Source organism: Euprymna scolopes, chromosome 46 (assembly GCF_053919585.1).
Source record: "Euprymna scolopes isolate OS-2025 chromosome 46, ASM5391958v1, whole genome shotgun sequence".
Lineage (NCBI taxonomy): Eukaryota > Metazoa > Mollusca > Cephalopoda > Sepiida > Sepiolidae > Euprymna > Euprymna scolopes.
Window position 1 is genome coordinate 178,824,513 of NC_136527.1, and position 17,091 is coordinate 178,841,603.

At 34.2% G+C, this 17,091-nt stretch overlaps 1 long non-coding RNA gene across 1 annotated transcript; it reads left to right on the top strand.

Moving 5' to 3' along the window:
* The first annotated feature begins 245 nt into the window (after positions 1-245).
* On the top strand, positions 246-8,918 carry LOC145271275 (uncharacterized). Its single transcript, XR_013865794.1, has 2 exons — positions 246-404; positions 7,046-8,918. It is a non-coding gene; the product is annotated as an uncharacterized LOC145271275 (long non-coding RNA).
* The last annotated feature ends 8,173 nt before the right edge of the window (positions 8,919-17,091 follow it).

The window sequence follows — 17,091 nt, forward strand, 5'->3', positions numbered from 1 at the left end:
GAAAAGTTGTATCGATTTACTAAAAACAAAACAAGTTTCTGTTTTTATTGTCAGTTGTCTTTACTTATCGTTAACATGTCTTCAAGTGAAATATATTATAAAAGAATAAAAACGATTCGGCACACTTAACTAATGCACGGACATTTTTTTACGCGAGGAACAAAATAATGGTTTCACCGTGTTACGATGACCTCAATTATTAATAGTTCTTTAGCAGTTTTTTTTTTTTTTCAAATAATTTCACGTTTAACTCGTGGTCTTCATGTTTTTATTTTGATTCTTCTATACTTTCATATATTTTATTTCTTAATGAATTGGACACACAAAACAAAAGGTGTGTCGATTAACTAAAAACAAACAAAAAAACATTTCACTTATTTTTTTATTGAATTCTTGAAAGAAAGGTAAGTTGTATTTTTTCCTTTTTAGACATTTAAACAATTCTATTCAACATGTTTTAAAATAATCTTATATATATATATATATATATATATATATATATATATATATATATATATATATATATATATATATATATATATATATATATATATACATGGTTATCTTTCAGATGCAAGGTTCCTTGTTTACTTGCGGTTGTAACGATGTAAGATTCCGTTGTACGGAAGACCAAATCGGCCATAATTTAAATATTTAAATTTATTTACTGAATTTAAATATTTAAATTGATATACTGTTTAAATGATAATATACGTCTACGATGTTTTTATTGGCGCTTTTCTTCGTATTTTTTATAACATTTTTTTGCACCATTTACAAGTTTTTTTTACAAATATTTTTTTTAATACTGTAATAGTAAAATACAGTTACATTTATTAATTATACGGAAAAAGTATCTCGTAATGTTTTCACACGAGATTTTTTTTCCTGTTGATTTCTAACTTCTGTTACAAATTTCTAATAAAGATTATTATTTTTTTATTATTAAAAATACATTTCATGAAAACACTCATTATAAAATGTTCACGTTGTTTAATTAAAAGTTCTCAATTTTAATCTAATAGTTTTATAATTTTGTTATTTTGTTACAAATTTCTAATAAAGATTATTTTAATTTTAACGGTAATTTGGTTTTCATTGTAAACTCCGTCATGTTAAAGGCGTTAAAATCACTTTAAATAGTAAATCAATTTTAATATTTAAAAAAAAAAAGAAAAATCAACAGGAAACAAATCTCGTGTGAAAACATTACGAGATACTTTTTCCGTATAATTAATAAATGTATCTTTATTTTACTATTACAGTATTAAAAAAATTATTTGTAAAAAGAACTTGTAAATGGTGCAAACAAATGTTATTAAAAATACGAAGAAAAGCGCCAATAAAAACATCATAGACATTTTGGCCGATTTGGTCTTCCGTACAACGGAATCTTACATCGTTAAAACCACAAGTAAACAATGAACCTTGCATCTGAAAGAAAACCAACAATCTCATTCTATATGGTGTAAAATAGTCTTAAATATAAAAAAAAGTGCCAGTGCACTATTTTTTTTTTGGAATAGTGCTTTCAAGTTTTATTAAAGTTTTGTTATATCTGTTTGGCGCTGTTTTACATTAAAAAAAATCGTCGCACCTTTGCTTTTTTAATGTTTTGATTAAAAAAAAAACATCGCGTCATCATTTATGAGCTGAAAAAATGAATCTCTTTGTAAACTAGAGTTATCTACCTCTGCACAGTGACAAATTGTAAAACAGTACCATCTGTTTTTATTAAATTTTAAGGTTAAAATTCAGAATAAGTACAAAACACCATCCCCTTCCCTATGTTAAGAATGGCATTCTAAATAATAACGTTATTTCAGCATGGATCGATAAGTGCACTAGTACCAAAAAAACGTTTTTATTGTAATTCACTAAAGAAAAAAATTGGTCCCACATATTGAGTCCGATATAAGTTTTTAGTACAAAATGTATATGTTTTAAGTAATATTTTCCATGTGACATTTAGATTTCTGTAAAAAAATGTTTATTTAAGTAAACATTGTGTGATTTCTGAGAAAATAATAATGTTTACCATAAACACAACAATTTACAATAATAATAATTTAATTCAAAGTTGGTCAAAACTGCTTTTTCGATATTAAATTGTTTTAACATTTTAAACAATCTTTTTTCTGTTTACACTTACATAGAGGATAATGTTTGATTTTTGATGTTTTATCCAATTTTTAAGATTTTACAATCGAGGTAACTTCCTTTTATAACGTGTACATAAAATGAGCACCCATTTATTGGCCATCACCAATTAGCAGTTACGGAATGTAGAAAAAAATATATTGGTGAATCTTTACAATCTACGCAGAATAGTTTATCCTCTACAAATTTAAAAAATCTTCTGTTTTGTTATTACGTTTCAAAAGCCTATAAAGATATCCACAAAGAATTGATAAGAACAATAAATAATTAAGATTTCAGGGTGTGTGATATAAATTTAATGTAAAATGAGCAAGCACTTTGTGGCAAGTTAATGATCAACAAGACATGTAATTGTTTGTAGTTTCTAATCCTTGTGGTGGAGGAGGCTTGGAGACTGTGACCGTGTCGTTTTTTTCTGCTTTGGAGAGGGAGTAGAGCCAACACGTTCAGTGTCAGAAACCGACGTTAAGAATGCGTGAAAAAATTTTAATAATTCGACCTCCTATCTTTACACGCTTATAACTATTTTAAAATGTAATTTTTTCAATTAAAGGAGAGAAGACAAAAAAAAAATAACAGGTTTAATAGCAAATTATGCAATTTTTTAAATCGGTTTTCTTTTAAAAAGATTTGAAAAAAATCAACGAAATGTTACTTACTTCGATTATAAAAAATCGATATAAAATCCAAAAAAATCACTTACCTATAAAAATACTATTCAATGTGTAGTTCCATTATTCATTGTAAGAATTTATCCATATTTACATTTTTAATTCCATTTATTTTTCAAATAAAAGAATTTTTACACGACTATTTGAAAAAGGCACCATTACGTAAGTATGTTTACGTTCTAATAAAAACACTGAGAGTACTAGTTTGTTCTTGTTTAGAACTACAGATGGACAGAAGGAAGTAAAAACCACACGTTTGCATTAGATGTCTAGCCTTGTTCCTGAAGAAATATATGTTCCCATAGATGAAAACTAGTCAAATTTTACTTATAAGTTTTTGCCTTTAAAAAAAAAACGGTCGAGGATACATAAATTTTTGATTTAATATATTTTAATTCTCCTTTATCGAGTGCATATGTTTTTAAATATCTAAAAAAAAGAAAACATTGAATGAAATAGAATAAAATTGTCGTCAGCGTCCAACACTTACTGGACAATATAAGCAAAACATAGGTTTCCAATTAAAAAAAAACAACGTGGTTTAAAAAAAAAGGTTTTACACTTTGAACTTTACAGGTAAATTTCCAAAAAACATTTCATTTTGTTTTTGTTTAAATTTACAATATATTATTTATTGATCTTTTATCTTCAATTTTTGATATATAAAACTTCGGTGAGTAAATCAATTATTAAAATTTTAATAGACATTTCAAAATGAGGAGGGGGTGAATTAAAAAAAAGCTTTGTCTAAATTACTTAAGAAAACCTAAATAGTTAGACAATTCTGTCCATGAATAATGGTGTGGAAATTGATGATCATTTTATTTTAAATTTATTTTAAGAATTTTCCTCCACTATGAACTCTAAGCTATTTCCATAAAAGCAAAACATTTTTTCTAGTAACAAAAGAAAATATGGTTACATTGATCCACTTGCACTGCGATTGTTTATCTCGGGCTTCTAAAGATTAAAGTGTTGAAAATTTCTAGTGTATTTATTTTTTCATTTGCATATTTTCTTTTTTTTACTGTATACTTTGTATTTTTATTTGTTTATATTTTGTTTTCTATTTAGATATTTTACTCGTGTGTTGACTTTTTTATTGTTTACATTTCCTCTTTATTTGTGATTTAATCAGCTTAGTGAGAAAAAAATAGTAAAAATTCTTTGCAATTCCTTACCTGTTGCCTGTTTTCTTGACTGAAGCATTAGGTTATAGTTATTAAAATTGTTTAGCTCATTACTCTGTTCCAGTCATTTTAACTCATTAGAACATTAGAAATTTTCTCTTAAAAAATTAAAGAAGGTTACATTTAAATCTTTCTCAGTCATTTGCCTGACTGAATCAAATGAATTTCATTTGTTTTTACAATGTTCTTTTCTGTGACTGCATTACGATTCACTTGTTATATTCGCGAATTAATATATTAATAGAAAATTATCTGCCAATTTATTAGAATGACTAATGGACATTGTGATTAATGATTTCTTTTTTCATACAAATCATCTGTTTTAGTCAACAATTGTTACAATAAGACTTTTATTTTTACTTAAGAAAATATAAGAAAATTGTAGAAGGATTGAGTTATGTTTGACAAAAAATTACTCTAAATGTTTTAAGTTTAAGTTTGCAATAAACCCATTAAGTAACGCATCTCTCAAAATGTTGCTGTCTATCTTAGCAAAACACAACAGTATGGGGATTTAGTTATGTTTGACAAAAATGCATTCTAATTGTTTTAAGTTGTAATAATCTCATTAAGTAATGCATCTCTCAACATGTTGCCGTCCATCTTAACAAAATATAACAGTATGGGGGATTGAGTTATGTTTTACAAAAATCCATTCTAATTGTTTTAAGTTGTAATAATCTCATTAAGTAACGCATCTCTCAAAATGTTGCCGTCTATCTTAACAAAATACAACACTATGGGGGATTGAGTTATGTTTTACAAAAATGCATTCTAATTGTTTAAAGTTGCAATAATCTCATTAAGTAACGCATCTCTCAACCTGTTGCCGTCCATCTTAACAAAATATAACAGTATGGGGATTGAGTTATGTTTGACAAAAATCCATTCTAATTGTTTAAAGTTGCAATAATCTCATTAAGTAACGCATCTCTCAACATGTAGCCGTCCATCTTAACAAAATATAACAGTATGGGGGATTGAGTTATGTTTGACAAAAATCTATTCTAATTGTTTTAAGTTGTAATAATCTCATTAAGTAACGCATCTCTCAAAATCTTGCCGTCTATCTTAACAAAATACAACACTATGGGGGATTGAGTTATGTTTGACAAAAATCCATTCTAATTGTTTAAAGTTGCAATAATCTCATTAAGTAACGCATCTCTCAAAATGTTGCGGTCTCTTTCTCTTTCTCTCTCTAATCATATTTCTTATATATTGAAGAATTATAAGTACCCCAATTTTCATTACCATCTATCTTTCTCTTTCTCTCTCTTAAAATAGTTACTTATATAAAAACAAAATTAATACCGCATCCTCATTATTTCAGCGCAAGGCTTAAAAAGGAAGGTGTTTTTATGTTCCACTAAGAACTTCAAGTCCAAGAAGCTCAAGCGTTTCAAAATTGTCTTTTTCTCGTCATACTCGTAAACAAATTCCGATTATTCTTTAAAGATAACTCTTTAAAAATGTAATAATATTTTTAAACTAATGTTACAAATTTAAATTCGAACGTATTTCAGCATTTCCGTATGTGAAGCAAATACAATTCTCATAATAAATAAAATTCCGTTAAAGAGATTACCCAGCTCCCTGTACCTGATATCGTTCGGTTAAATCATGTCACAAAAGTAAATAAATTGAAAAGAGGAAATTATATACCAGAAGTCAAACATAGGTTAAATTCAAAACATTACACATTTACTCTATCAAAAAAAAATTAATAATAATATTGTTTAATCTGTAATACATAACTCTCACAAAATCGGTAAAAATAGTGTCACAAATTATCTCCAATTTCACAATTTATCTCTCAAGAAATAAATTTATAAATTCTTTGAAATGGTGTCACAAGTTAAGCTCCCAACATATTTCAGCATTTTCGTCAAACTTGGTTTGTAAAACAAATTCAATTCCCAGTGGCATCACCTGAATTTAATCGTCAGTAAAGTTTTCTGTAAAAATAGCAAAGAGGATACTTCATGACATCGTGGCTTCTCAGTTTAATAAAGACAGCTTTTTCTACTTTTGATATTTGCCTCGCTGTTTTGTCTGTGCATCTATGGAATGTTTTATCTTGCAATGTTGTTGAATGAAGACAACTTTTTTCTTCTTTTGATATGTGCATCGCTTTTTTGTCTGTGCATCTATGGAATGTTTTATCTTGTAATGTTGTTGAATAAAGACAACTTTTTTCTTCTTTTGATATGTGCATCGCTGTTTTGTCTGTGCATCTATGGAATGTTTTATCTTGTAATGTTGTTGAATAAAGACAACTTTTTTCTTCTTTTGATATGTGCATCGCTGTTTTGTCTGTGCATCTAGTCTATGGAATGGTTTATCTTGCAATGTTGTTGAATAAAGACAGTGTTGCGGAAGTTATCTTGCCATGTTGCTGAATTTCTCTTATTTCGATATGTGCCTGGCTTCTTTGTCTGTGCCTCTAGTATATGGAATTTGTTATCACTGGACTACATTCCCGCAGACCAACACATACTCTGTTGCAATATTTTGGACGTATAATGGGGTATGATCCCATACAGTCGGACGATTCTATTTATAAACGATGCTGCTAGGAACTGACGAATCGAATTAATTCACGTTCTGCTACCAACCAATCAGAAACCAGAATTGCTTCATAAATATTAAACCTTTTCTGTAGCAATTTCGCATGTTTTTTCCGTATCGACACGGTAAGAATATTTTGCTCTATGGAACTGTTTACTGCAAACCAGTCACCTCTCAAGACTTGTTTAGAACAACGAACAATCGGAAACTGTTCTGTCTACTGCAAACCAGTCACCTCTCAAGACCGGTCTAGGACACCGAACTATCAGAAACTGTTCTGAAACTAAACATGGCTTACACTTCTAGATACACGTTTACAAATCCAATGTGCTAATTTTACTTATGTATTGATAAAATAATTGTGAGTCTATCTCATTATATTTACAACAAGCAAAAACTAATATTTGATCCACGATATTAAAATATTGACTTTGTTTTATTTTTTATTTACAGATGTTCCTGATTAAACACGTTAATTGAATTATAAGAATTAGCGTTTACTTTAAAATTATAGAAGCAGTTGTTGACTTGTATTTGGAAGAAGACAAAGACATCTATGCGACTATATACTTTTCAGGATATTCCACAAACTCTCTTAAATAATGAAAAAAATCACACATGTCGAAGAGAATCTTATGTGAAATAGCTGCTTATTGTGCAAATAAATGCAAAGGTACAAATAGATAGAGTCACAAATTGCAGAAAAATATTTTATGCAGCACGACAAAACACAGACAAATTAAATGAATGGCATATTCTTGCATTTAAATTTAAATGCGAACAAAAATTGTCAGCTTATTATTAGTACATTGATAATCTTGTTCTAGAAAAATCTGAATGAAACATGCAGACACACACTGGGGAAAAGCCACATTCTTGTGAGGTGTGTGGATATACTTGTTCGACGAAATACCATTTAATGAATCATATGAAAACTCACACTGGCGACAAGCCATATTCTTGTGAAATTTGTGGATATTCTTGTTCTGTAAAATCAAATGTTGTGACACATATGAGAACTCACACTGGGGAAAAACCATATTCATGTGAAGTGTGTGGACATTCCTATTCTCAAAAATCAACGTTAGTAAGACATATTAGAACTCATACGGGAGAAAAGACTCATTCTTGCGAAATGTGTGGATATTCGTGTTCTCAAAAAGCACATTTAGTGACACATCTGAAAATTCACACTGGAGAAAAGCCACATTTTTGTGAAGTTTGTGGATATTCTTGTTCTGATAAATCAAATTTAGTGATACACATAAGAACTCACACTGGAGAAAAACCATTTTCATGTGAAATATGTGGATATTCTTGTTCCCAAAAATCAAAGTTAACAAGACATATGAAAAAACACACTGGGAAAAATCCATAGTTATGAGAAATGTGTGGCTATTCTTGTTCTGAAAAAAAATAGTGAAACATATGATCATTCACACTGGGACGAAATGGACAAGTTTAGCAAACAAGTCTGAGTTAAAAGTATGTAGATTGATTCTCTCATGACTTTATAAATAAAATACAATAAAAAAAAGTAATTGGAAACTATGTCCCCTATTTTTCCGTAGTATTGAGTATTTCTGTAAATATTAGCCTTGCTAACAAGTGGATCGTACCACAATAATTAGGTCAGAATTATAATCGTTTCTGAACATCACAGCTTTATCATAAATGCTTTTAGTCAATGACAGCAGATTGTCATATAGAAGCAGACATTATACGAGACAAAACAATGAAGTGTGTAAATATCCCCACTAAACGGTTTAAGGTTCACTGTGACTATGGTATAAGGCAAGAACATAGTGTTTCCAATTATGTTGGATTAAAGAAAGCTAAAAGGGAAAATAATGAGATGCCAATGTTTTTCATGACATGAAAAGAAAGTCACACAGAAGTAGAGAGTGTGCGCCACGTGACATTCAGCTGACGTAAGGTTCTCTTGAAGAGTATTATATTATTATACGATTTGTGTGTAAATATGTTTATTGGACCATCTGTAAACAGTTGGGTATTGAATGCAGTGCTCCACCTGACATTCAGCTGACGTGAGGTTCTCTTGAAGAGTATTATATTATTATACGAATTGTGTGTAATAGCTACTCTTCTAGAGAACCTTACGTCACATGTCATTTGCTAGTCACATTTCCAATTTTCAATTTTCTTCATGTTTCTCGTTTAAGCTTCTTTTTTATGTTTGTTTATTTGGGTTTCTAGCCTTATTTTCCATCCGGGTTTTGTCAATGAATCTTTCTCCGGCTGTTTTTCTGATTTGAACTTCATACTTACTATTTTGGCTCTTGCATAAATAAAATTGTTTAGTCTGTGATTGTATTTGTTGTGATTTGTTGGATGAAGAAAGTCTGTACAGCTGACGATGCTATCACTGCTACCATGGAGTTGCTCATGAGCAAGTTTGTTGTCACAACCCTATAATACATTCTCATGCCACTTTTTAAACAGGATTAAAAGAGACAGATTCTTCCTCACCCCTAGCACTCACTCTCTGTACGTCTATGCTCAGATGTATATGGGGCCAAAACGCATCTTTATTTTAGTGAAGCTCGGTTGGTAGTATTGATACCCTAAGTCAGCGGAATAAACCTATCTGCGTCAATAATAATAATAAAAATAATCTATTATACATTCTTCTGCAAAAGATCACTTTTAAAACAGGATTAAAAGAGACAAATGCTTCCGTACACCTAGAACCCAATCTCTGCACGTCAGTGGTCCAATAATAATAATAATAATAATAATAATAATAACTGCAACATTTCCCTTAATCCCGGCTTCAAACCAGGAGCTTAAAAGATCAAGGGTTTTCCTAAGGATGTTGGTGGTACTTATAATTGCAGAGGTCTGAAGGCCACCTAAAACATCGGGAATTTGTAGTTTTTTCAATTGTCCTTCATGACGACTTGATATTACTCGTAGTGTACCAACTACGACTGGGATTATTTGTGTTTTAAACCCATATATACGCCTTGTCTCCAAAGCCAATAACATAATTGCTCCACTTCTCATTCTTCTTCTCTCTCACATTCCTGTCCTAGGGTACTGAGAAGTCTACAATCTGCCAGTTTTTTTAGACCTTGTCAATGACGACCAAATCCGGACGATTATGTTCCAATTGCTTGGTCGTTATGACACTTTTGTCTCACCATACCTCTACCTTGCCACCCTTCCTTGTTCTCAGTTCAACGGGCACCTCCTCAAACAATTTTCCAGCACACTTCACCCAACCCTCTTATACACCTCCCAATATATCCGGAGTCCCATGCAATCGTGTCTTTTGCAGTACTCTCTCTGGGCCAATCTACTACACCCTGCTGCAAGGTGCGCAATTGACTCTGAGGTCTTACCACAAATCCGGCATTCTGCAACATCTTACTTTTCTAGAACCACCTTTTTGAACAATCGTGTTCCTAATGTCTGCTCTTATGCTGCAAAAACAAAAACTTCCGTACTCTTAGCCAGATACCCTGCTCTAAGCCATTGCCATGATCTTTCATCAGCCACTTCTGCTAGATCCTGGAAGAACCTTCCATGCATTTTCTTCCTAGCAAGCTCCTCTGAACTTTCTCTATTCATACGTTTCACATGATCACCCTTGGTCTCATATACTTCCACTTCATTGGCCACAAGCTTAAGCATCCACTCTTAACTTCTAACCACATGCTCTTTCAAAGACATCTGAGTTTTAACACAATCTTTTTTTTACACTTTTCAATCCTCTCCTATCGTCTTTCCTCTTTTGATACAGCCTTGCTACGCTACTTCGAATGTGAAATATACCAAACATTGGTAAAACTTTTCTGGTTTTGATATCCATGTCATGCAAATCCTTGTCAGATCATTCTAAAATTCCCGCAAAATACTGACTTTTTCATACAGTTTCGACTTTGCAATTAGTTTCACTCTTCTTTCTTACTTTCTCCTTCATTCCTCTGTTCATGATGCCTACACCCTCCGACACTCCCAAATACTTATATCCTGTATCTTCTATTTCTTTCATGATTTCTCCATTTGTCAGTAGTATTCGATTCGAATGAACCTTTCCCCCTCTTTTCATCACCATCACCGCACATTTACTAATCCCAAATTCCATCCCAATGTCTTCTGAGTATGTCTCCACAAGTTCTACCAGTCTCTCCATTTCCTTTTCATTTCTACCGAATATTTTCAAATCATCCATAAATAGAAGATGGCTGAGGCGCCTGTCACCAGATCCAAAGTTATACCCCAGTTTTTCCTTCTCCAAGAGGATGCTCAGTGGCATCATTATCATTACAGAATCTCCTTGAAATATTCCACGTTTAATGCCAACCTGCCCATCTCTCTGTTTGCTGTCAGCACCGTTTTCCATTGAGCCATATTTGTCTCTAAAAGCCCTGCCACATTCTCAGAAACCTTCATCAATAATGTTTCACGTATCCATGAATGAGGAACCATGTCATAAGCCTTTCTGTAATCGATCCATGCTACGCCCAGATTCTTCTTCTTCTCCGCATCCTGCATTAATGCTTTATCAATTAGTAGTTGCTCTTTAGTACCTCTCGTCCCTTTCCGGCACCCCTTTTGTTCGTCAGGAAAAACACAATTACTCTCAAGATGTTCATAAATGTTCTTCTGTTTAAACTAGAAACCCATCACTCCATCTGGACCAGGTGCCTTCCAATCTGTTATTCTTCGTATGCCAGCCTTAATGTCATCGATGGTTATCTCAACGTTCTTCATTTCTTCATTCTGCATTTCTGATAGCCTTTCTCTGACCTCTCCCAATCAGCTAGCTTTCTTATTGTATTGCCCTTCGACACACCAGAACTTCCTTGCATCTTTTCTATTTGAAGTGTTGTTATTTCCCGCCTGTTTACTACCATTTAATTCTTTATACAGCTGAGACTGATTGTTCCGGAAAAGGTTGTTCTGCCAAAACGCAACACTTTTTCCAACAAAGTTCCTAATTTTAATACCACCAGTGTGGACCTTCTCTTTCAACATTGTTAGAACGTTCATCGTTCCCTTTTTCAGCAATCTATACCTCCTTTCAAGCTCGTCCTTAGCTTTCTATCCTAGTTTAACTCATTTTCTCATTTCTTCGATTCTACCAATATCTTTCCGCCACCGTTTAATACTTTCTTCAAGCCGGCTCTGCCAGTGTGGCCTTCTATCCTTCATTTCTTTCTTTTTCTTCTGTAATAAGCCAAGACGATTCGCAATAACGTATGACGCTGCATACAGAAGCCTATTAAGTTCCGTAATCGATATGTTCATTTTTATGATGTTGTGAATTACTCCTTGAACGATTTTTACCTCGTTTTTCACCTTCCGCCTATCACTACTCTCCATACTTTGAAGCTCTATGATATCGTCTCTAAGGAGAACCTCTCTTAACTTCTGAAGTATTTCTTTTTCTACAGAAGTCAAAGTTCGAACTTCATCACTACTTCTCCATACATCTGCTCCTTTCACTGGTTCCATTGTCTCAGAGTCAATGATCTCATCTGCCTTAGAAACTTCAAACTTTCTCATTACTTCCTCTAACCATAGGATTCCATTCCTCCTCAGTTGTGCGCCTCCCCTCATCGTTTACATTTCCCTTCTGCACTTCCACTCTCTCAGTTCTTTCATCAGAGCTAGTTTCATCAATTTTATTTTCGTTATTCATTTCATTCCTAACCACCCATTCAATGTCTTCTCTTGCAATCACTGAAAGTAGGTTGTTATTGTTAATTTTAATTTGTTTTAAGTGGGATACCAAATTCGCAACACTTCCAGTTTCTCCTCCTCTCGATTCCTATTCTTTCTTCACATTTCGGATTTATCCACCAGATTTGGTACTTCACTTCTTACAAAGCATACCCACAGTACTCTTCATTCCTCATCCCTCCATGGTTTTTTGACATTTTCTGTTCCAACACCCTTCGTGTCTTGGGACCCACTCTGGCAATTCTCACTCCCCCAGAATTTCGAACAGTTGTATCATGACAAAAGGACCCACTCTGTTGATCAGTGGGACACCTACCGGACGTGAGACCATCTCCAGATGTTCCAGCCTCATTCACATCGTTATTTTCTATATTTTGATTTTACATTCTCCCATAAATGGGTTAGTGAATTTTAGGTTGCACCAACACCGATAGTTTTATCGAAAGAATCCTAAATTGTAAAAAAAAAACACATTTTTTTTAAAGAATTTGATAAAAAAAATGTAATGGGAACTCAAACAATGGACCTTTTGCAAAAATTTACAGAAAATGATGTGATAAATTGTGTGCAGACAAAACTTTTTGAAAATGAAATCTAACCCCTTTTTTAGTCGGGAATATTCACTGGTCATTTGAGAATGACGGCAACACATCTGCGGTTCAATTTCGTAGAACCTTATAATTGAAAACTGATCCCCAATGATAAAAGTCATAAAAAATATTTATTTTCAACTTTTTTTTTTAATCTGAAAGTTAAATTTGTAATCTATGTGATATTTTTTACAAAGTAGTCACAACTTATCAAGCCCGGGGGCCACTCAAGGATAACGGGTTATGAGATTGCAGGGATGAGATAAAGGCATTGCCTACTAGGCTACGAAGTCTATTTTGAACTGTCAGTGCTCAAATGTGGCAACAGTACTCCATCCTTGTGCGTACTTGGCTCTTCTACAGGTAGATAATTGTATCAGCAGCGAGATGTATCATTGAGTGGTAGAATGATCCCACCATTTCTCCAGCCTTGACAACAGATGTGATGTACGTGTTTTCAAATTAGGAGTGAAAGTCAGTTCTAGATCTACTCCAACACGAGAGACATTCATTTCAATCAATGTCCAATGCATCAAAATTAACCATATAACTCTTCTCCTATTGTTCCACGTGATCAAGATCAGAGGAGTGGAGAGAGAATCAGAAAGAACTTGGTCGTTGACGGCCTTTGAAGGGTTTCCATAGATGGTAGTGTCCTCAGCATAAATGTCTACAAATAATCTTAGGATGTAATTTGGGAGATGATTTGTATAGATCAGGAATAGAATTGGTTTGAGGATGGACCACTGAGGAACTGTATCATTAATAGTGTGGGCTTCTGATTTCTGCACATCAACCACTACTTTTCTTAAGAATCTGACAGAAATTATTTCATAATTGAAAAGTTATTTCTAGCTATACGGTAGCTGGAGATTTTGTGGCGTAGAGCCTTATGTCATACCCTATCAAAGGCTATTGATATGATAAGGACAATTGCCCTAAAAATGAAACCTCTGTGTTGCATGAACAGCAACAGGCGTTACACCGTTTGGAGTAACGCCCATTGGAGGGGACCGGTGTAAGAAGAGTATTAAATAAAGATGGTTGCCCAGTATACACAACGACTGGTTTTATGTTATATTTTATCCGTGGGCATCCTCACACATGAAACATGGTGATGGCGGATGGATGTACAATAAAGAGAAGAAAAAACAAAACGGCGGAAGGGTAGCAGAGACAGAAAAAAAAAAGATAAGTAACGTTTAATTTTTCGGTGTGAAAATTACGACGCCACGAGGTGGTGAGAAGAAAAAAAATGTCGGAAGGAGACATGAGTGCAATAAACAGACCAGTAGCTGGCATAAGACCACCACCACCCCTTTGTACGGAGCAGAATTTTACAGAGAATTGGAAGCTATTTAAGCTGAAATGGCATAATTATGCTATTATTACGTATCTGACAACCCAGTCGATACAATATCAAACTGCACTTTTGCTTCATACATTAAGGGATGATGCTTTGAAATGTAATACCGGTTTCACTTTTCAACGCCCGAAGATGAAAGAACGCCTTCGGAAATTATTCAGGCGTTTGATAAATATGCTATAGGGGAAACAAATGAAACTTACGAGCGTTATGTTTTTCACACGAGAAAGCAAGGAGAAATGGAGACCGTGGAATCTTTTATTACGGCACTTCGGACGTTAGTAAAAACGTGCAATTTTTGCGACAATTGCGTTTCCTCAGAACTCAGAGATCAAGTAGTGCTGGGAATACGTAACCCTCAGACACAATCTGAGTTACTTAAAATAAGACAGCTGGATTTACAAAGATGTATAGACATTTGTAAGCTGTTTGAAAATGATACGTTACAAGCCAGTATCCTAAGGCCTGAGAGAGTGAACCGAGTGGAGTTCAGACACAAGAAAAAGCCTAGGAAAAAAACTGTGAGAGAATGCAGAGCGTGTACACTGCAACATGGACCGAACAAGGAAGTGCGTTCTGCATTTGGCAAGACATGCTACAACTGTAATGGAAAAAAATATTTTTCTGCGAAATGCAGACTAGCAAGGAAAAAGAATGTGCAGACTGTCAAAACGCAACAATACAAGGATCAAGATGGCAGTAGTAGTTCTTCAGACTATGGGCAGGTAGACAGTGTAACAATAAAAGAAAAGGTTAACGCTGTGAATCATGAGGTGATAAAAGCGGAAATGATGGTGAAAGCAAAACCAATTATTTTTCAGCTTGACAGTGGAGCATCAGTAAACATACTGAATGAGAGACATGTAATGGGGAAAACACTGGAGCCTTCAAATAAGACACTGGTCATGTGGAATGGAACAGAAGTGAAGCCATTGAGAGAGAGTGTCGAGTCAAAATGATAAAACCCAAAACTGGACAAAAATATGCAGTTAAGTTTGTAAAAGAGCATTTCCATCCTTTACTGGGAGCAAATGCAATTCAGAAGATGGCACTCATCACAATCAACCAGGACCAGTTCAAAATGATAGCCAAAATTTCCCAAGTAGGTGAATCCAGCAGCCAGAACTCTGACAGCATTATAAACGAGTTCAGAGATGTATTTAAGGAGGAATTGGGTCTGAGATGTATTTAAGGAGGAATTGGGTCAGTTACCTGGAGCGGTACATTTGGAGATGGATACAGCAGTAACACCAAATGTAGCTGCAGCACGAAGAGTGCCAGTCGCACTGAAAGACACATTAAAAGTTGAATTGGAGAAACTGGTTAAAAAGAAAGTTATGGAACCAGTAAGTGAGCCAACTACCTGGGTAAGTGCATTGGAATTGGTGACGAAGAAAAATGGAAATCTAAGGATTTGCATAGACCCAATAACACTCAAAAAGGTTTTGAAAAGGGAACATTTCCAACTACCTACATTGGATGATTTGCTGCCAGAACTGGCTGACAGCAAATTATTTTCCACCCTGGATTTACGAGATGGATTTTAGCATTTGAAATTGGACGAAGTCAGCAGTCGTTTAACTAAATTTACCACGACATTTGGTCGGTTTCGGTGGAAGGTTTTACCATTTGGGATTACACCAGCTCCAGAGATATTTCAAAAGGCCCTCTTTAACAATGTATGGGATTTAGAGGGTGTGATCAACAAAGCAGATGATCTTCTGGTGATTGGGAAAGGTAAAACAATGGAGGAAGCAACAGCTGATCATGACAAAAAACCGAGAAAACTGTTGCAGAGATGCCGTGATCGTGGGATTCGATTGAATGCTGGAAAATTGAACCTACAACAAACATCTATATCTTTCCTAGGTCACACAATAACCAGTGATGGGTTACTTCCTAACCCTGGGAAGGTAAAAGCTATAAAAGAGATGCCATGCCCAACAAATGTTAAAGGCGTGCAGAGATTGGCTGGATTTGTGAACTACTTGGCGAAGTTTCTGGACATATTTCCGACGTGATGGCCCCAATTCGGAATTTAGTGAAGGCAGATGTGCCATGGACGTGGTCCCAAATTCATGAAAGAGATTTTGAAAAAAATTAAAAGGTTAGTGAGTGAGGTACCAGTATTGAGATAATATGAACCCAACAAACCTTTCAATGTGATGTGATGCAAGTGGGAAAGGTATGGGGGCTGCACTACTGCAGGAAGGTCAACCTCTAACCTATATCAGCCGTGCGCTGACTGACACAGAAACCCGATATGCGCAAATTGAAAAAAGAACTGCTTACAGTAGTCTATGCTACCGAACGGTTTCATCAATATACGTTTGGTCGACAGATAACGGTACTGACCGATCATAGGCCATTAGAAGCTATCATGAAAAAAGAGTTGGTAAAATACTCCAAACGACTGCAAAACATGCTGATGCGATTACAGGTTTACGATGCTACCGTTCTGTACCATCCATGTAGGAAGATGTTCCTTGCAGACAGGCTATCAAGAGCATCTATCCACGGAGTTAACAGCGAAAATATGGACAATGAAGATGATGTCAAGGAAGCTGAATACATTCTTATACCAGAGAGGAGGCTGCTTGAACTGCGCTCAGCCACAAAAAGAAGACCGAAGCATGCAGCAGTTGCAGCAAGCAATTGTGGAGGGAGGGGCAGACGAAAAAATACATCTTGACCCAGAGGTGAGACCGTTTTTTGGTATACGAAATGAAATTACTGTACAAGATGGGTTAATTTTCAGGGGTAATCGTGTAGTGGTTCCAATTACCCAGCTGGCTATACTGAAGGAGAAGCTGCATTCTACACACCTCGGA